The 21,048-nt window shown below is 38.4% G+C and overlaps 1 long non-coding RNA gene and 1 other non-coding gene across 2 annotated transcripts; both read left to right on the forward strand.

Moving 5' to 3' along the window:
* The first annotated feature begins 9,189 nt into the window (after positions 1 to 9,189).
* On the forward strand, positions 9,190 to 10,370 carry LOC140173355 (uncharacterized). Its single transcript, XR_011861976.1, has 4 exons — positions 9,190 to 9,267; positions 9,349 to 9,440; positions 9,569 to 9,788; positions 9,896 to 10,370. It is a non-coding gene; the product is annotated as an uncharacterized lncRNA (long non-coding RNA).
* Positions 10,371 to 16,019: 5,649 nt separating this feature from the next.
* Positions 16,020 to 16,126, forward strand: LOC112700590 (small nucleolar RNA R71). Its single transcript, XR_003153495.1, has one exon. It is a non-coding gene; the product is annotated as a small nucleolar RNA R71 (small nucleolar RNA).
* The last annotated feature ends 4,922 nt before the right edge of the window (positions 16,127 to 21,048 follow it).

Here is a 21,048-nt window from a genome sequence, read left to right on the forward strand (position 1 = left end):
GAGAAAAATAAAAAGAAAAAGAAAAAAAGAAAAAGAAAAAGAAAAAAAGAAAAGGAAAAGAAAGAGAAATAATAAAAAGGGGACAAAATGCCCCAATGTATATGGTGATAGTAATGCATATGTACTATACTCAAAATTGGAATGCATGAATATGTAAAAAACATAGATAATGGGTAGTTAGATTTTGTATTGTGATTACGTGGACTGTCTCAAGTTAGGTGGAAAGTTTGGGTTTATCAAGGATTCAGATTTTAGTCCACTTAACCAAATACAATCCTACCTTTACCATAACCCAATTACACTAGTTGCTAGTTGATTTGAATTCCACTAAAGCTAGTCTTTCCTTAGGAGTTGACTAGGGCTTGAGGAATCAAATTGATTTATCCACTTAACTTTCATTTATAGGCAGAGGTTGACTAAGTGGGAGAAATAGACATTTGTCATCACAATTGATGAGGATAATGAGGATAGGACTTCTAGTTCTCATACCTGCCAAGAGTTTTATTAGCTATTAGTTTAATTATTGCAATTTACATTTCTTGTTTCTTATCTTAAAAACCCCAAATATACGTGTCCATAACCAATAACAAGAACACTTCCCTGCAATTCCTTTGAGAGACGACCCGAAGTTTGAATACTTTGGTTTATTTTTACAAGGGCTTGTTACTTGTGACAACCAAATGTTTGTATGAAAGCATTCTTTGTTGGTTTAGAAACTATACACGCAACGAGAATTCATTTGTGAAATTCTTTACCACACAAAAATCCGATCATCAGAGATGGAGGGGGAAGAGCAATTTGGCCAAGTGAGCACTAAAGGTGTATGAGTAGTGCGTAGGATAAGTGGAATGAAGGGGGTATTTATAGGGAGGGTATGATTAGGGTTTTGAATTAATGAGGGAGGTGATGGAGGGACCCAAGGTGGGTTCGGAATTTTCATAAAAATAGATTCCCATTGCTAGTATAGTTCCAAACACCACAATTGGTCCCTATCAAATTAGAATCCTAAACATGTCACAAATCAAGCAAATATGGTACCGAGAGTATTTGACTCCGGGTCGTCTCCTAAGGAATCACTTGAGAGCAATGAGCGTGGAAATTTTGGTTGTAGAGATCAAGGGGTTGTCAACGAAGAAATGAACATATAAAAAAATAAAAGAACATGTGAAATTGTAATGATTGAACTAATAAAGAATTTAAAGAACCGACTATGTAATATAAACAAGTAAAGTATGAAGGAAATTAACATAGCAATGTATGAAAGATTAAAAGCATAAAAAGGGTCTTGGCATGGAGTGAGCTAGGGGTCCTTTCCTTGTTAGAAACAAAACGATGACAATTCTGATGGATTAATCTCACTTGATTAACCCTCACATCGGAAGGTAAGATAAATGAGCATAAGTGTTCTTAACCCACAAATCCTAAATTGCTAGCTAATTGCTTTAGCAACAAATTAGCGTTAGTGGGAACAAGAACAATTAACAATCCTAGAATTGACACTAAATGTTGGACATTCCAACTCTAGGAACCCAATATCTCACTTACCCAAACTAAGAGGCAAAATTTTAGCCTAAAACCATGTTTGACATTTTGACAAACACTTGGTGGGCCAAAAGCTTGAACATGAGAAAAATAAGAAAAGACTTGAAATTAAAAGCAACAATTGACATCAATCAACAAGAGTGACACAAGAAAGCATAGAATAGACATCAAACATGAAATTGATCAACAAGAAATTGAAATTGTAAAAGGGAAGTGAAATTGAACTATAACTTGAATTAGAAGAAAGAGTAATGACAATGTAACTATAAAGAGTAATAACAACATAATACTTACAATGGGATTAGCAAAATCCAATATGAAAAATTGAAATGGCACTTGAATTTAAAACCCTAATAGAAACCCTAGTAGAGATGATGAAAAACTTAGAGAAAAACTAAACTAAAAAAACATCTACTATTCCTCCTAAAACTATCCTAATGATATGCTATGTTGTGTCTTTCATTCCCCCTCCAATATGAGCTAAGAGACTTCAGAAATGGGCCTCCTAAGCCCTCAAATCGTGAGTCACGTGCATTTTTAATGAAGTCATGCGCGAACACGTGTGCAGACGCACAAGCGTGTGCGTCCGTACACTTTGCGAAAATCTCATCCTGTTCGTATGCACAAGTAGCTGTGCGCACACACACTAGGCGATGCTTGGCTGGATGTGCGACACGCTCAAAATGATATACATGCTTTGCTTGAGCTCCTGTGCGGATGCACAAGAGGCTGTGTGATGCATGAAAACTTGTCTCTCAACAAATTTCCCTTCGGCAAGTATACCGAATTGTCGTCAAGTAAAAACTCACAATAGAGTGAGGTTGAATCCCACAAGGATTGATTGGTCAAGCAATTTTAATTTGAAGATTATGTTAGTTGAGCTAAACAGAATGTCGTTGAGAATTGCAGAAAATTAAATGGCAGGAAAGTAAATAACAGAAAATAAAGTACAGAATCTTAAATGGGGATTTGGGGCAATGAGCATGAAAATAAATGATAGAAAGTAAAGAGAATGGGTAAGATCAGAAATGGGAAAATCATTGGGTTCAGGAGATGTTGCATTCTCCGGATCAAGTTCATTCTCATCTCTTCCTCAATCAATGCATTCATTGATCTCCTTAGCAATCTTAAGTGATTGGATCCCAATTCCTTGGCAATCCAATCTCTCTAAGCTTGAACAATTGCCCAATTCCTTGATTTAATTGCTCATGGGTAGAGATGAAGTGTGGTCACTAATTATACCACATGTATTTCCAAATCAAAGTGTTGGGAGGATTACATGTCACTATATCCGCCCAAACCCCAATTTGGTCCAATATGAGAAAGCTTTTCTAGCATGATCTCCTCATTCCTTTTCCAAGGCTCAGAGGAGATCCAATTATTGAGAGTTTCTTTCCCAAGATAACAATCCAATTAGATGAAGATCGAAAGCTTTCTAGTAAGATCAAGAAAAAAGAAAAAGAAGAAGAATGAAAACTATAATTGATCCATCAAATTACAACAGAGCTCCCTAACCCAATGAAAGGGGCTTAGTTGTTCATAGGTCTAGAAATAAAAAATGGCAGAAAAGAAGAATCCATGCTAAAAGTGCAGAAAAGTAAATATACAGAGGTAGTTCTCCAAGGTGCCAAGCTTCTCTATAGTTCAAAACTACTCCTATATATGCTACTCCTCTTGATCTTCTAGTGAGTTCTTCAAGTCTTGGATGTGGGCTCTGGATCTGAGTTGAAGCAGTTCTAATCTTTAGTGAGCCCAGCTTGTAGAGAAGTATGAATTAGGCATGGGCGTTAGTGAGATTAATGTTAAGTGACATTGTGGGTTCGAGTACGTTAGTGGCAATCACTTTTTCCACTAACGTTCCACCCTCAAATACCTCACGTTAACTCCAATGTTAGTGGAACTAACGTGACCACTAACGTTGCCTTCTAAATCTTTGCTAACGTTATTAGGACTCACTTTTCCTAATAACGTTGGCTTATACCCCTTTCGCAAGCATTATTGGGACTCACCTTTCCCAATAACGTTGCTATGTGCCTTTTGTCCCTACGTTAGAGTTCACGTTAGTGTAGCTAACGTGGCTCTTAACGTGGGTATGCTTCACCTTCGAGAGCGTTAGTGACACTTACCTTTGTCACTAACGCTCCAAATGCCCCTACTCTCCATGTTAGAGCTCACATTAACTAAGTTAATGTGACTCTTAACGTAGTAGAGAATGCCATCTTCCAACGTTAGTGAAAAAGTGAGTGTCACTAACGTTAGCTCATCAATCCTCAACTCCACGTTAACTCTCACGTTAGTGGTCTTAACGTGACCACTAACGTAGGCAATGCTAGTTGATCCAACGTTAGTGACAAAGGTGAGTGTCACTAATATTGGCATTGTTCTTCTCTTCCACGTTTGAGTTCACGTTAACTAAGTTAATGTGACTCTTAACGTGGCTCATTGCCAAGTTTTGGAACATTAGTGGTGTTCACTTTTACCACTAACATTGGAGCAGAACATTATTAGCGTTCACGTTTTTCCCTAACGTTGGAGTTCTCTTTTGTCTCCACGTTAACTAACACGTTAACTTAGTTAACTTGGCAAGTAACGTGAGCTATTGATGGCTTCGCAGGCGTTATTGGTGATTACTTTTCTCATTAACGTTGCAAGCTATTTACCATTCCACGTTAGTGTTCATGTTAAATAGATTAACGTGGTTCTTCCTTGCTTCCTTTGCCCTGAAATCAAGCAAATAAAGTGCATCAAAGCTCTAGCCAAAGTCATGAGATTATGCATCATCAATTTATCATGCAATTCTAGCAAAATCCTCATGAAATCATATGAAATTCACAATAGTTGCTTGAATCAAGGTGTAAGTGTATTTTCATCCAAAACTTTCCCTATTCACTAAGAAAATGCATGAAACTATGCTAAAACAGTAAAGAAAAGGTCAGTGAAACTGGCCTAGATACCCTGGCATCACAACACCAAACTTAAAGCTTGCTTGTCCCTAAGCAAGTACTGAAACATAGGTAGAATGAAATGAAAGAACAAGATGATAATATAGAAGTAAAATTCCTAGTTTATGGAGTTTCATGCATAGCAACTTAGGTTCTTTCCTTTTTAGGTTTCAAGCCTTTATCAATTCCTTGGTCACTTTCTTGATTGCATCCTTTGAGACTCCTTTCTTGTTGATCCTTCGTTCTTTTTCAAAGTTTATTACCTTCTTCTTTTGGCTAAGTGCGCTGTAAGAGGGCGACTCTTTATGATAAGCTTTCAGCCAACACTCCCGAACCAGTTGGTTCAAGGTGCTAGGTGTTAAGATACCCCTAAGGATTTACTCCCTCAAGTCTCTTTCCCTCATACATACACACCACAGGCACATGGTTTGTTATTTTTCTTTCTTGAGACCTTGGTGTCCAGCACCTCTTTGGGTTACTAAGTGCTCTATAGCAAAGGTTACTCTTGATAGTGGACTTTCAGCTGATAATCCCGGATTAGTTAATCCAAGTTACCAAGTGATAAGGCACCCCTAAGAGCTTATTCATCCAAGTATATCCCTTGCACATAAACACCACAGACACATGTCTCAATTTTGAAACCCTTGGTGCCTAGCATTGTCTCTTATTGTGTTTCTTTCTTTTTCACTTTTATTGCTCTTTCTCTTTTCTTATTGGGATCTTATTATTGAGTTTGTCTCATAGGATGTGTTTCAAGCATAGGACTTGGGATAGATAGTTGCTTTCTTTCCTTGTTTGGTGAACCAACTTAGCTTACTAATCATCCTACCACAAACATTCAGAACCTACTTCACAAAATAACCTCACTCTTGTTCTTTTCATAACATTTTCTTTTTTTTGATTAACTTAAAAAGACAAGCATACAAGTAAGAAAGATGAAAGTGATCACCAGGGACATTAAGTTAGCACACTTGGATGTGAATAAAGAGGAACAAGTAAAATATGCAGGTTCTATTCAATCATTTTTCACTTAGAGTTCTGCATTTTGAGATGGTTTGATACAACCTCATGATATCTTCCTTGGTATTCTCGTCCTAGCATTTGCATCCTTGTCTGTTTCCTTCGATGATGTGGTATGCTCATTCCTTGAGATTGATTGAATTCCTGCAACACTATTGAAAGTTGCTTGTTCCCCAAGCACTTGGAAAAGGGTTAGCACACATGTGTGCTTGTGAGCTTCTGAACTTAACTTGGTGTGTGAACACCAAACTTAGTTCTTTGCTTACTTCGACAAATTGGATGCATGTAAGAACTTTGTGTGCTTTTTATTAAGAAACAACTATGAGCTAAAAAGAAAATTTATGTATTAGAGGTTAAGCCTCTGTCAAGTGAGTTCTCTGCTTGCTAGAGCAATGCTTCAACACTAAGGGTTGCAATGCACTCTTCAGCTGGAGTTTCACTCTTGAATTGTTTTTGGTGTGTAACACCAAACTTAGCTCCTCATACCATAGAGAATCCAACTTGAACTTTTTATTGAAAGACTTATGAAAAGAGAGTTACCTCAGGTTGGGTTGCCTCCCAACAAAGTGCTTTTTTAGCGTTGCTAGCTCGACGATTCTTTCCTTAGTTAAGGTTATACTTCTGTTTGGGGGTTTCCCCCATGTTGCCCAAGTAGTATTTGAGTCTTTGTTCATTCACAGTGAATCTTCTCTTTGAGCCTTCTTCCATTATTTCTATGTGTCCATAAGGTGAGTGTTTTGTGACTAGAAAGGGTCCCGACCATCTTGATTTGAGTTTCCCAGGAAAGAGTTTCAGTCTAGAGTTGTAGAGAAGCACATGTTGCCCTTCTTCGAAACTTCTTGGTACCAAGTTGAGATCATGTCTCCTTTTTGCTTTTTCCTTATAGATCATGGTATTTTCATGGGCTTGAGATCTAAACTCTTCCAATTCTTGAAGCTGCAGGACCCTTTTTACACCAGCAGTAGTGCTGTCTAGGTTCAGTGTTTTAAGGGCCCAGGAGGCCTTGTGCTCCAGCTCTAATGGCAAGTGACAAGCCTTACCATACACCAGTTGATATGGGGACATCCCAATTGGTGTTTTGAATGCTGTCCTGTATGCCCAAAGAGCATCATCTAGCTTCTTCGCCCAGTCCTTTCTTGATATCCCCACAGTCTTTTCCAGAATCCTTTTCAACTCTCAGATAGATATCTCTGTTTGCCCACTTGTTTGGGGATGATAAAGTGTGGCAACCTTATGCTTCACCCCATATCGTAGGAGTAGGGCTTCCAATGGTCTATTGCAGAAATGGCTCCCTCCATCACTAATGAGGGCTCGTGGGACTCTAAACCTGGTGAAGATATTCCTTCGAAGAAAGGTTATGACTACCTTGTTGTCATTGGTTGGGGTTGCCACTGCTTCCACCCACTTAGATACATAGTCTACTGCCACCAAGATAAACTTGTTTGAATATGAGGGTAGGAATGGTCCCATGAAATCGATTTCCCATACATCAAATAGTTCAAGCTCTAGAATGTATTGCTGTGGCATCTCATTTTTCTTGGGCAGGTTGCCAGCCCTTTGGCATTCGTTGCAGCTTCTCACCAATTCCTTAGCATCTTTGAAGATAGTGGGCCAGAAGAACCCACATTGTAGCACCTTTGCGGCAGTTATTTCTCCTCCAAAGTGACCTCCATAACTAGCACTATGGCAACTCCACAAGACTTCTCATCCTTCTTCTTCTGAGATCCACTCCTAAGAATTCCATCTGAGCATTTCTTAAAGAGGTAGGGTTCATCCCAAATGAAATACTTGGCATCATTGATGAGTTTTCTTCTTTGATATTTGTTGATTCCAGGGGGTAAGTCACTGGCTGCTTTAAAATTGGCAATATCCGCAAACCAGGGTGCTTTATGAATCATCATTAGCTGTTCATCTGGGAAGAATTCATTTACACTTGTATCATGGGTATCATCATTCTCACAAGGGATTCTGGATAGATGGTCTGCCACTTTGTTCTCCACACCCTTTTTGTCTCTAATCTCGATGTTGAATTCCTACAATAATAAGATCCATCTGATAAGTTGATGAGCGGATAATTTATACGCTTTTGGCATTGTTTTTAGTATGTTTTTAGTATGTTTTAGTTAGTTTTTATTATATTTTTATTAGTTTTTAGTTAAAATTCACTTTTCTGGACTTTACTATGAGTTTGTGTGTTTTTCTATGATTTCAGGTATTTTCTGGCTGAAATTGAGGGACCTGAGCAAAAATCTGATTCAGAGGCTGAAAAGGACTGCAGATGCTGTTGGATTCTGACCTCCCTGCACTTGAAGTGGATTTTCTGGAGCTACAGAAGCCCAATTGGCGCCATCTCAATTGCGTTGGAAAGTAGACATCCTGGGCTTTCCAGCAATATATAATAGTTTATACTTTGCCCGAGATTTGATGGCCCAAACCGGCGTTCCAAATCAGCTAAAGACTGCCCAGCGTTAAAAGCCCAATTCAGCCACACTTTTTTAAGCTACATTCAGCCACAAGAAAAATACCCATTCAGCCACACTTTTTTAAGCTACATTTGAAAAGCGTAGCCTATTCATAGAATAGGCTACGCTTTTCTCTGTGTTGCCTTTTTATAAGAGAAAAGAATACACAAATGCGGCATCATTTAAAAAGCGTAGCCTTAGGTATTATAGAAATCACTTATAGAGTGTAGCCTTATGTTGATATCTATAAATACATTTTTCATACCAAAGGAAACGCTTTTAAAGAGTAGCATATTTGTTAAGTTTTGGGTAGGCTTTAAAAGCGCTGCCTAATGTAAAAATGCCAAATACACATGTATAGGACACTTAGTGAATTTTTGTTGTTTCTTTTTATTTCTTCTCATCATCGAAGCCCTGCACTCTATCTTCGTCATTCCTTCTTTCTTACCAGATCACCAAATAACAAAACCCTAGCCGCTTCTTCAATCTCCCCGTCATTGTGCCCTCCTTCATCGTGCGCCATTGTCACCGTCTCACTCGTCTGCTCATCGTTCTTAGTCGTGCTCTGCCGTCGTTCATCCATCTCGCAGCTCTTCCTTGTAAGGTTGTGAAAACCCTAGCCTCCACCGCGCCGCCATCAATCTCACCGTCGCTGCTCGTCGCCGCTCATCGCGCTCAAGATCGGCACTAGGTTCGTCATTCTCGAGGTCCCTCGATCCCTCGTTTGACAATGTTTGCTTTCCTGTCCTGTTTCACAGTTCTTCAGCGTCGTCCTTCGTCGAGTTTGTTGCCAGCTCGCCGTCTTCGAAGGTTCATGCTCTGTTCGTGTCTCACTGTAATAGTGTAATGACATTGTTCAGTTGTTTGCTCTGTTCCTAAGGGTTATTGATCTTTGAATTATTCTTGAATGATTTATGTTTTCAATTTTTCATTCATTGATTAATTGATTGTTGATTAGCTCTTACTGCTGTTTATGATTATTAATTGTAAATATGCTACTGTGCTGCTGTTCTTTGTGCTTTTGTGACTTAATTGTGATTATATTGTGCTGTTTGTGATTATTTCATCCTATATTATTGTTAGATATCCAAATCAGTTAGATATATCTATGTTAATGAGTTACAAAATATAAATCTGATTAACTTGTTTCTAAATTATTGTTAACAAGTATAGACTTTTCTGACCTGTCCTTCTCTTGTGGTTTTTTTGCTGATATATAATTCAGATTCAGATTTTATCTCAGTTGAAGTAGTAACCAAACAAGAAATTAGCCTTATTAGCCTTATTCTATTTAGTTGCAGGTAGTTCCTTCATTCTTGTTAATGCTTTGTTTTCCCCTTTCTGCAATCAAGAAGTGCTCTCATTAAGCGATTCCTGTGTAGGTTCGGATATATATCAGGAGACTCTTGCCAAGGCACTTGCAAAGCATTTTGGTGCAAGGCTACTAATTGTGGATTCCCTTTCACTACCTGGTGTACATTTTCTCAGATATTCTTTTGCTACTTCTTATTATCTGTTTGTATTGTTGAGATGATTTCTTCCTAAATCGCTGTTAATATAAACAGAATAATAATAGTTTTTGTTATGTGATTGATATTTTAGGGAACTTCATCAAAGGAAGTTGATTCTGCTAAAGAAAGTTCAAAGCCTGAACGACCATCTGTGTTAGCCAAGAGAAGTACACATGCTGCTTCTTTAAAACATAGTAAACCAGCTTTTAGTGTTGATGCTGAAATTATGGGTGGATCCACAATAAGTTCTCAGGCTATGCTGAAGCAGGAGGTTTCTACTGCTTCATCAAAAGGCACTACTATTAAAACAGGTGTGTTGTTTTGTTTTTAAAAATTGAGCAACTATCTCCAAATTTACTTCCTATTGTACATATTGCATAGCACCTAAAGGTTAACATGAGGCTTAAATAATTTGCAGGTGATCAAGTAAAATTTGTTGGTAACTTCCCTTCTGCTGTCTCATCAATACAAAATCATCCTTCAAGGTACTTTGTCTGATGGAAGAATTATTTTGAATACAATTCAGTCAATCTGCATTTGATCTGAACTTGTGGAGAAGAGAGATCTTTTTTATCCTTTTTGTTGAGGAGGCTATAACCATTGAAAATCATTCAAAAGAAGATTAAAGGAAGAATATTGAATTTCTGATTGACAGCAATTTGTTTTGAGTGGCATGAGTGTACTTTTCTCTTTTGTGAATATTATTGCTTCTGAATTTGAAATCACTTTGAAGTGGTATCTCTCAGTTCAGTTGCAGCTTTGATATATATGCAGACTTTTATTGTGATCTTTGTGAATATTCCTACCTGCTGATATATATGCAGACTTTTATTCTGTTTCTTCTGAACTTCCAGCTTTGGTTAATAAGGCTAATTTCTTGTTATTAACTTATATTTTTCTGAACTTCCAGCATTGATTTATTTAATTGCTTTATAGAGATAACCAATGTGCATTGACACTTTTGCTTTAGTTTTTCTACCTTATTCCTAATTTTTCTATATGCATATCTTCCCACCAGACTTCAATTGATGCTGCAAACTATGACATGGTGATGTTACTGGATGGAAGAGCGCCAGAGTATCTTGCTCATGATTCTCTTGTGGCACTGGTGATCAAGCTTTTCAGTTATGGAAAAGCACTTGCTTCCATTTGCCTCGGACAGTTGATTCTGGCGGGTGCAGGTGTAGCTAAAGATCACAAGTTTACCGCTTTTCCTCCTGTTAAACCAGCACTGGTTGCCTCTGGTGCTCATTGGGTTGAACCAGACACTAGCAACAGTGGTGGATGGTAATCTCATTACTGCCGCCACTTATGAAGGGCACTCTGAATTTATTCAGCACTTTGTAAAGGCACTAGCAGGCAACATAAGTGGCTCCAAAAAAAAATCCTCTTTCTTTGTGGGGTATGTTCAAATAATTTTCAAGCACACACAACTGATAGGAACTTAGTACTCAGGGCACTATAGTCTTTGTTTATTCTCTTTTCTTTTATTTATTTTAATTTTAGACTTAATTTGTAATCCTCTTTATATTCACTGATACATGGAAAGTAGTAGTTTAGACTTTAGACATGTTTCATTTTTTTCTCTATTGTTGAATGATTGTTCAATTGGATAGTTGGATCTATTGTTTCATGTACTAATATACTATATCATTATAATGCTTGTGAATCTTTAGAATGTATTTACTATGCTTTGCTAGAATATTTTTTAATTTAGTATAATTATGTATTTATTTTTATTTTATAAGATTTAACTCATTTAATTAAAAATACAGAATTATATATGTAATCATATTATTAAATATTATATTGTACAAAAAATTATTAGAATATTATATATATATATAGAAAATTAAAAAAAAACAATGAGGGACCTAAGGCTACACTTATAAAAAGTAGCCATGGTATACAATGTGGCTACGTTTTACAGGTGATGCAGTAGCGTTGAAAAGCGTAGCCTATTCTGGCGAAAATGGAAGCTGAAAAGCGTAGCCTTTGGTCTTGGACAGCATCACTTAAAAGCGTACCCTATTCCCAAACGCCAAAAGGTAGCCCTTGGTGCAGAAAAGCGTAGCCTTTGAGAATAGGCAACGGCCGAATAGGAATCACCATAAAAAGCGTAGCCGTAGCCCAGAAAGCGTAGCCGTAGCCTAAGGCATCATTTTTTTACTTTTGGCTACACTTTTAAGTGTACCTGAATGGGTGTTTTTCTTGTAGTGGCCGGAACTGGCACAAAAATGGGAGTTAAACACCCAAACTGGTACAAAAGCTGGCGTTTAACTCCAAGAAAAGTCTCTACACATAGAAGCTTCAATGCTCAGCCCAAACACACACCAAGAGGGACCGGAAGTGGATTTTTATGTCATTTATTCATTTTTGTAAACCCTAAGCTACTAGTTCTCTATAAATAGGACATTTTGCTATTGTATTTTCATCTTGGTTCTTCTGGTTCCCTCTCTGGGGCCGAAGCCAACGATCACCATTATCACTTGTGTATTTTCAACGGTGGAGTTTCTACACACCATAGATTAAGGTGTGGAGCTCTGCTGTACCTCGAGTGTTAATGCAATTACTATTGTTCTTCTATTCAATTCAGCTCATTCTTGTTCTAAGATATTCATTCGCACTCAAGAACATGATGAATGTGATGATTATGTGACGCTCATCATCATTCTCACTTATGAACGCGTGCCTGACAACCACTCCCATTCTACAAGCAAACAAGGCTTGAATGTTTATCTCTTGGATTCCTTAATCAGAATCTTCGTGGTATAAGCTAGAATTGATGGCGGCATTCAAGAGAATCCGGAAGGTCTAAACCTTGTCTGTGGTATTCTGAGTAGGATTAGAGGATTGAATGACTGTGACGAGCTTCAAACTCCTGAAGGCTGGGCGTTAATGGCAGACACAAAAGAATCAATGGATTCTATTCCAACCTGATTGAGAACCGACAGATGATTAGCCGTGCTGTGACAGAGCGCGTTGAACATTTTCACTGAGAGGACAGGACTGTAGCCATTGACAACGGTGATGCCCAACATACAACTTGCCATGGATTCTATCTTTACTTTATGTTTTAGCATTAATCCTCTATAACCATTTGAATCCGCCTGACTGAGATTTACAAGATGACCATAGCTTGCTTCATACCAACAATCTCTGTGGGATCGACCCTTACTCGCGTAAGGTTTATTACTTGGACGACCCAGTGCACTTGCTGGTTAGTTGTGCGAAGTTGTGATAAAGAGTTGAGATTTCAATTGAGCGTACCATGTTGATGGCGCCATTGATGATCACAATTTCATGCACCATTAGTCTTGGCTTTGACTCCTGTTTGGCAAATAGATATTTGAGTGCTGTGTGATCAGTGAACACAATAACTTTAGACCAATAAGATATGATCTAAATTTGTCAAATGCAAAAACTATTGCCAGCAACTCCTTTTCGTTAGTGGTATAATTCCGCTGAGTATCATTAAGGATCTTGTTGGCATAATATATGACATGCACCAAATTTTCTTTTCTCTGCCATAACACTGCCCCAACTGCAAAATCAGATGCATCACACATCAGTTTGAATGGTAAATTCCAATCAGGTGGGGTGATGATAGGAGCTGAGGATAGCCTTTTTTTCAAGTTTTCAAACGCTAGCATGTATTTCTCATAAAAAATAAATGGTGTATTAGACATCAGGAGATTGTTTAAGGGCTTGGCTATCTTTGAAAAATCTTTAATAAACCTTTTTGTAGAAGCCAACATGTCCCAAAAAGCTCTTAATTGCCTTGACATCACTTGGTGGAGGTAACTTTTCAATTAGCTCCACCTTAGCTCTGTCTACCTCAATGCCTTGATTAGAAACTTTATGGCCAAGAACTATTCCATCTGTCACCATGAAGTGACATTTTTCCCAATTCAAGACTAAGTTGGTTTCTTAACATCTTTTCAATACCAAGGCCAGATGGTTTAGGCAATTAGGGAAGGAGTCTCCGAATACTGAGAAGTCATCCATGAAAACTTCAATGAACTTCTCTATCATATCTGAAAAGATGGAAAGCATGCAGCATTGAAAAGTTGTGGGTGCATTACATAGCCCAAATGGCATGCGCCTGTAGGCAAACACTCCAAATGGGCAGGTGAATGATGTTTTTTCTTGGTCTCTTGGATCAACCACAATTTGGTTATATCCTGAATAACCATCTAGAAAACAATAATATGCATGACCTGCAAGCCTTTCCAGCATCTGATCCATGAAAGGAAGTGGGAAATAATATTTTCTTGTGGCTTCATTGAGCTTCCTGTAGTCAATACACATTCTCCAGCCTGTGATGGTTCTTGTAGGAATTAGCTTATTCCTTTCGTTGGGAACCACAGTGATTCCTCCTTTCTTGGGAACCACTTGAACTGGACTGACCCATGGGCTATCTGAAATTGGATAGATTGCTCCTCCCTGCCACAACTTCATAAATTCTTTCTACACTACTTCCTTCATTTATGGATTTAACCTTCTTTGGGGCTAAATGGAAGGTTTGGCACCCTCTTCCAAGAGTATCTTATGCTGCATATGGCTGAAATGATTCCTTTCAAGTCAGCAAGTGTCCATCCAATGGCATCCTTATGTTTTTGCAAGACTTGAAGCAACTTTTCCTCTTGTTCTTGGCTGAGGGCTGAATTTATGATCACTGGATAACTTTTATTTTCTCCCAAGTATGCATACTTGAGAGTGGGTGGCAGTGCTTTAAGCTCAAGTTTGGGCACTTCTTGTCTTTCCTCTTTTTCTTCTAGCATACCTTGAACATGCATTTCAGCGGCTGTAGCCTCTTTGCTTGCTGCTAATTCTTCTTTTGTTGATGCCTCAATTTCTTCTTCAAGAGTTTCTTGTACCAAAGCCTCTACTGAGTCCAACCTCATGCATTCTCCCAATGAGTTGTGTGGGTAACTCATGGCCTTAAATACATTGAATGTCATTTTCTCCTCGTGTAATCTAAGGACAAGTTCACCCTTTTGGACATCAATAATGGCTCCGGCAGTGGCCAAGAATGGCCTTCCTAGAATGATGGAAGTCTTAGCTCCTTCCTCCATATCTAATACTACGAAATCTGCTCGAAAGATGAAGTCTCCCACCTTCACCAACAAGTCTTCTACTATCCCATGGGGAAACTTGAATGATCTATTTGCTAGTTGCAGGCCATTCTTGTTGGTTTGACCTCCTCAATCTTCATTTTTTTTCATCATTGCTAAAGACATTAGATTTATGCTGGCTCCTAATCACATAAAGCCTTTTCCACTGTGATTTCTCCGATGATACAAGGGATTTGGAAACTCCCAAGATCCTTCAATTTCTGGGGCAATTTGTGTTGGATAATGGCACTACATTCTTTGATGAGTACCACGGTCTCATTGTTCTTCCAGCTTCTCTTCTTGGTCATCAATTCATTCAAGAACTTGGCGTAGAGTGGCATTTGCTCTATTACTTCAGCAAAGGGTATGTTTATTTGTAGTTTCTTGAAGATTTCCAAGAATCTTGAGAATTGGTTATCCTCTCCCCTCTTCTTTAATTGCAGCTGCTGGGGGTATGGAGCTTTTGAGAGGCATGGTTTGAGCGCTTCTCCTTCTTGATGTGACTTAGGGGTGGAGGTTCGAGCTTCCTCATGTCCCTTGTTTTCTTCATCCAATTTCTTCTCTGGTGGTTTCTTGTAGGTCTCCTTCAATTTCTTCCCACCTCTGAGGGTGATGGCTTGACATTCCTCCTTTGGCACTGAGTTAATATTGCTGTAATTATTGTGTCCAGGGGCTTGCTTGAATAAGAATTCAATCTGTGTTTCCAGTTTCTTGATGGCAGCATCTTGATTCTGCATGTTGGATTGCACTTCTTCCCAGAAAGCTTTACTATCTTGAATTTCCTTGCATAGATCTTCAAGTAGAGCCTCAATTTTTGAGAGCCTATCGTCTTTTAGAGATGGTGGGTTGAGATTAGGTGCTTGAGAAGGTTGGTTAGGTGGGTGTTGATAGGATCTTTGTGAGGTGTGTTGGTGAGTTGCATAGTTGTTGGAATTGAGGTTGTGGCATCTCTGATCTTGACCTTGGTCTTGTTGATTTTCCCACACAAAATTGGGGTGATTTTTCCATCCAGAGTTGTAACTTTTGGAGTATAGATCATGGATTTGTCTAGGTGAGTTTCCAACATAGTTGGCTTGCTCCCAGTCACCTTCTTCTCCTATATTCACTCATTCTTGAGCTAGTGATGAAGTGATGGCTACTGCAACTTGGTTTTCCTCCACCTTCTTAGTAAGATTTGCTAGCTGCTTGGTGATCATCTTATTTTGAGCTAGCAATGCATCCTTGTGATTCAGCTCCATTAATCCTCTAGTGTTACTTCTTTCGGAGGCATAGAAGTAATCATTCTCAGCAACTGTTTCAATGACATCTATGGCTTCTTCAATGGTTTTCATCTTGTTTAGAGAGCCTCCTGATGAATGATCTATGGACTTTTTTGACTCATAGGAAAGACCTTCATAGAAAATGTGAAGTTAAACCCTTTCATTGAACATATCTGGTGGGCATGTTCTTGTTAAGTCCTTGAATCTCTCCCATGCTTTATAGAGAGTCTCAGCATCTTGCTGCCTGAAAGTCTGCACCTCAGCTCTCAGCCTGTTGATTCTTTGAGGAGGGTAAAATCTTGCCAAAAATTTGTTCACTATATCTTCCCAATTTGTTAAGCTCTCCTTTGGGAAGGATTCAAGCCATTTGGATGCCTTATCCCTGAGTGAAAAAGGGAATAAGAGTAGCCTATAGACATCCGAGTGGACTCCATTAGACTTCACAGTGTCACAAATTCTCAGGAAGATGGTTAGGTGTTGATTGGTGTCTTCTTGAGCACTTCCTCCAAATGAACAATTGTTCTGAACAAGGGTGATGAGCTGGGGTTTTAATTCAAAGTTGTTGGCATGTATGATGGGCTTCTGGATGCTACTTCCAGAGTTTCCTGGATTAGGATTAATGTAGGAGCCTAGAACTCTCCTTTCTTGCCCAGCACGATTTGCAGGGCCTTCTCTAGCATGGTTGTGAGCTTCTTCTTCATGATTGTTTTCCAAATTCTCTTCCATGTTGGGTTCAAAGTACTCTTCCTCTTCCTCAGCACCAATAATTCCTTTCCCTCTTACTTCCCTCCTTAGTCTCCAGAGGGTCCTTTCAGGTTCTGAATCAAAGGAAGTTGAAGCTCCCTCTCTTCTCCCTGTCATACAACTAACAAAAAATAAAGAGACTATTCTTGTTAGAGTAATTGTTAGTGTGAGTGATGAAAATTATCAAACAGTTAGTGGGTTAGTGAGTAGAATTGTAATTAACAAAAAAAAGAAAGAAAAACAAAGAGGGTGAAGGGTATGAGGAAGAAACTAAACAAACTGAAGGTAATCGACCAAATCAAATAACAAATAAAGAAAAAGAAAAATGCTCAATCTAGTGATCTTCTAACTTAATCATTGTTGATTCAAAATCAATCCCCGGCAACGGTGCCATAAACTTGATGCATGAAAACTTGTCTCTCAACAAATTTCCCTTCGGCAAGTATACCGAATTATCGTCAAGTAAAAACTCACAATAGAGTGAGGTCGAATCCCACAAGGATTGATTGGTCAAGCAATTTTAATTGGAAGATTATGCTAGTTGAGCTAAACAGGAAGTAGTTGAGAAGTGCAGAAAATTAAATGGCAGGAAAGTAAACAACAGAAAATAAAGTGCAGAATCTTAAATGGGGATTTGGGGCAATGAGCATGAAAATAAATGACAGAAAGTAAAGAGAATGGGTAAGATCAGAAATGGGGAAATTATTGGGTTCAGGAGATGTTGCATTCTCGGATCAAGTTCATTCTCATCTCTTCCTCAATCAATGCATTCATTGAACTCCTTGGCAATCTTAAGTGATTGGATCCCAATTCCTTGGCAATCCAATCTCTCTAAGCTTGAACAATTGCCCAATTCCTTAATTGAATTGCTCATGGGAATGATGCCAGGGCATTTTGGCCAGTTTTACTAACCTTTTCTTTATTATTTTTAAGGTAGTTTCATGCATTTTCTTAGGAAATAAGCAAGTATTTGGTTGAAAATGCAATCATACCTGATTCAAACAAACATTGTGAATTTTGAATGATTTAATGAGAATTATGCATGAATTATATGATAAATTGGATGATCCATGATCCCATGATTAAGAGCAAGACTTTGATGCACTTTGTTTGATTGACTTCAGGCCAAAAGAAGAAGAGAAGAGCCACGTTAGTGGCTACGTTAGTTACACTAACGTGGGCACTAACGTGGAAGGAAGGAAAACCCCAACGTTAGTGAGAAAAGTTAGTGGCATTAACTTTGAAGAAAGGAAATGGAGCCAACGTTAGTGACACTTAAAATTATCACTAACGTTGGACCAAGCTCATAAGTGGCCACGTTAGTTGCCACGTTAACTTAGTTAACGTGGCCTCTAACGTTAAGAAGAAAAGGGGACGCCAACGTTAGTGACATTCAATTTTATCACTAACGTTGGCCAAGTCACAAGAAGCCACATTAACTCCCACGTTAACCTAGTTAACGTGGAAGCTAACGTGAAGAAACAAGGTTGTTGACAACGTTAGTGACACCAAACATTGTCACTAACGTTGGAAGAAACCCACACTATCCCCAAGAAGCCACGTTAACTCCCACGTTAACTTAGTTAACGTGGAAGTTAACATGAAGAAGAAAGGTGATCGCCAACGTTAGTGACACCAAACATTGTCACTAACGTTGGAAGGAGCCCACACAAGCCACAATGAGCCACGTTAACTCCCACGTTAACTTAGTTAACGTGGTAGTTAACGTGGGCAAAAATTCCCACCTGGCAGCCTGACCATGCCTTCTTCAAACAAGAATAACTTGAGCCACAAAACTCTAAATGAGGTGATTCTAGTGGCATTAGAAAGTAGGATTCCAGAGCTTTCCAAGCATATATGGAACTACATGGTGGACACTAAATTTGTGGGAGAAAACATGCCCCGAAAGTGCAAAGATGAACATGGTATCAACCTGTAGTAAGGCCAGCTGACCTCTTCACCTTCCAAGAAGAATAACGCGCGCTGTAGAGCTCCAAATGATGCGCTTCCAAAGGCGTTGGAAAGTAGACATCCAGGGATTTCCAACAATATATAATGGTATGGGGTAGACATTAATTTTGAACTCGATAAACTGGCAATAATTAAGCCCTGGTCGCTAGCGTTATTGGCACTCAAGTTTTCCATTAACGCTAGCAACTATGCCAGCGACCATGTCCACTTCAAAGGAGCATAACTAGAGTTGTAGAGATCCAATTGAGGTGATTCTAGTTGCGTTAGAAAGCTGACATTCAAAGCTTTCCAACGATATATAATAATTTATAGTGGGCATGAAATTGGAGCACAAACAAGAGGCATCTTTTAAGCCCCAAAAACACCAACTGGGCAGCAAGTGCAACATTAGCCACAATAACTTTAGCACTAACGCCACACTTGTAGCGTTAGTGTGGCTAACTTTAGCACTAACTTTAGCACCTGGACCTCAACTTAACTCACTTCTCTATCAAGTCCACTTCAAAGCTCAAGCAAGCAAGCCCACAATTGTCAAACAATCAAAGCCAAAAGAAGCATCTAGAATAGGAATTTTCATTTAAGTGTAATTTGCTTTTAATTTCATTTTGTAATTTAGGAGAGCCTATATAAAGGCCTTAGTTTTTACATTCAAGTCATTCTGGAATAGGGGATTGACGAGGGGTCTTCGGACTCCCTCCCCTCACACACTTTTCTTTCTCTTTCTTTTCTTTGTACTTTTCATTTTTATGAATTTTGAAGTTTCAATTTCAGTTTTAATCTTCATCTTTACTTTTATACACTTTCTTTATTTTCTATTTTGTTAGAGCAATGACCAACTAACTCTTTTCATTGGGTTAGAGAGCTCTATTGTGATTCAACGGATTAAGTGTAGTTCTTATTCTTCTTCTTCTATCTTTTCTCTTGATTTTTCTTGAAAGCGTTCGATCTTCATCCAATTGGGTAGTTATCTTGGAAAAGAAGCTATTCATACTTGGATCTCTTCTGAACCTTGGAAGAGGAATGAAGAGATCATGCTAGAAATATTTTCTCATGTTGTACCAAATTGGGTTTGGAAGGATATGTGACTATAATCCTCCAACACTTGATTTGGGAATGCATGTGGTATAATCAGTGACCATACTTCATCTATTCTCATGAGAAATTGACCAAGGAATTGGCTATTGATCAAGATTTGAGAGATTGAATTACAAGTAATTGAAATTCGATCAATTAAGATTGCCAAGGAGATTAATGAATGATTGAGGAAGAGATGAGAATGAACTTAATCCGGAGGATTACAATATCTCTTGATCCCAATGTTCATTTTATTTTTAGTTCTTACATTTACTTTTCTTGCCATTTTACTCCTCTGCACTTTATTGCTTTCTTTACTTTTCTGCCATTTACATTTCTTTGTTACCTATCACTCCAATATGATTCATCTAACTAGGATAATCAATTAACCATTGATTGCTTAATCTATTAATCTCTGTGGGATTCGACCTCACTCTATTGTGAGTTTTACTTGACGACAATTCGGTACACTTGCCGAAGGGAGATTTGTTGAGAGACAAGTTTCCACCTGCATCAAGTTTATGGCGCCGTTGCCGGGGATTAATCGTGATTAACAAACTACCGGTTGATTGATTTACTAGATTATACACTTTTCTTTTGTCTTTGTTTTCTTTTGTTTCTTTATTTTCTTTTGCTAACTAACTGTTTGTGCTATTGCCTCATTGGGAATTTCCTCATCTGTGACAATGGAGATTCCAATTTCTTTTGGTGATTATTGTTTGAGACAGAGCTCTCTGCAGGAAAGAAAGGAGCATCCATCATATTTTAATTAATCAAATTTCATGGGAAACTCTCTACCACCACAGAATGATTCACTTTACTATGCTCATGGTGGGTGGGAGTATCAAGAACATGAAATGGGGTACTTTCCAGAGCCACAAAATGATCCATATTTTGGTGAAATTGATCACTACTCAAGTTGTGGCTGGGAAGATCATAATCAAAGAGATTTCACTTATGCATACCCCATTCATCAAGAGCCATCACCTCTCAATTATACAACCTCACCTCCAAGTATTGTATGCCTAAATTCTTCATCATTTAAGTATGTCTCAGCACAAAAGTCTTTACCAAATCCATACAACTCATTTCACCATCCACAAAACTTAGTCCACTACCCACAAGAGTCATACCACTTTCAGAACACACAACCACAAAACAACCAATTCCATTCACAAACCAACCCCGCCCAACCATTACAACCTACCCAACCACCTTTAGATAGACTTGCTAGGATGGAACTCTTCATGGAAGAGCTCAAAAGAAGTAGAGAAGAAGAGAGACTCACTAGGATAGAACTCCTCCTTGAAGAAATAATGAAGACAAACGAAGAGGAGAAAATAGCAAGAAGGGACCATGAAGAAAAATTGAGACAGAATGCACAACTCTATTCTGAAGAACAATTC

Source organism: Arachis hypogaea, chromosome 6 (assembly GCF_003086295.3).
Source record: "Arachis hypogaea cultivar Tifrunner chromosome 6, arahy.Tifrunner.gnm2.J5K5, whole genome shotgun sequence".
Lineage (NCBI taxonomy): Eukaryota > Viridiplantae > Streptophyta > Magnoliopsida > Fabales > Fabaceae > Arachis > Arachis hypogaea.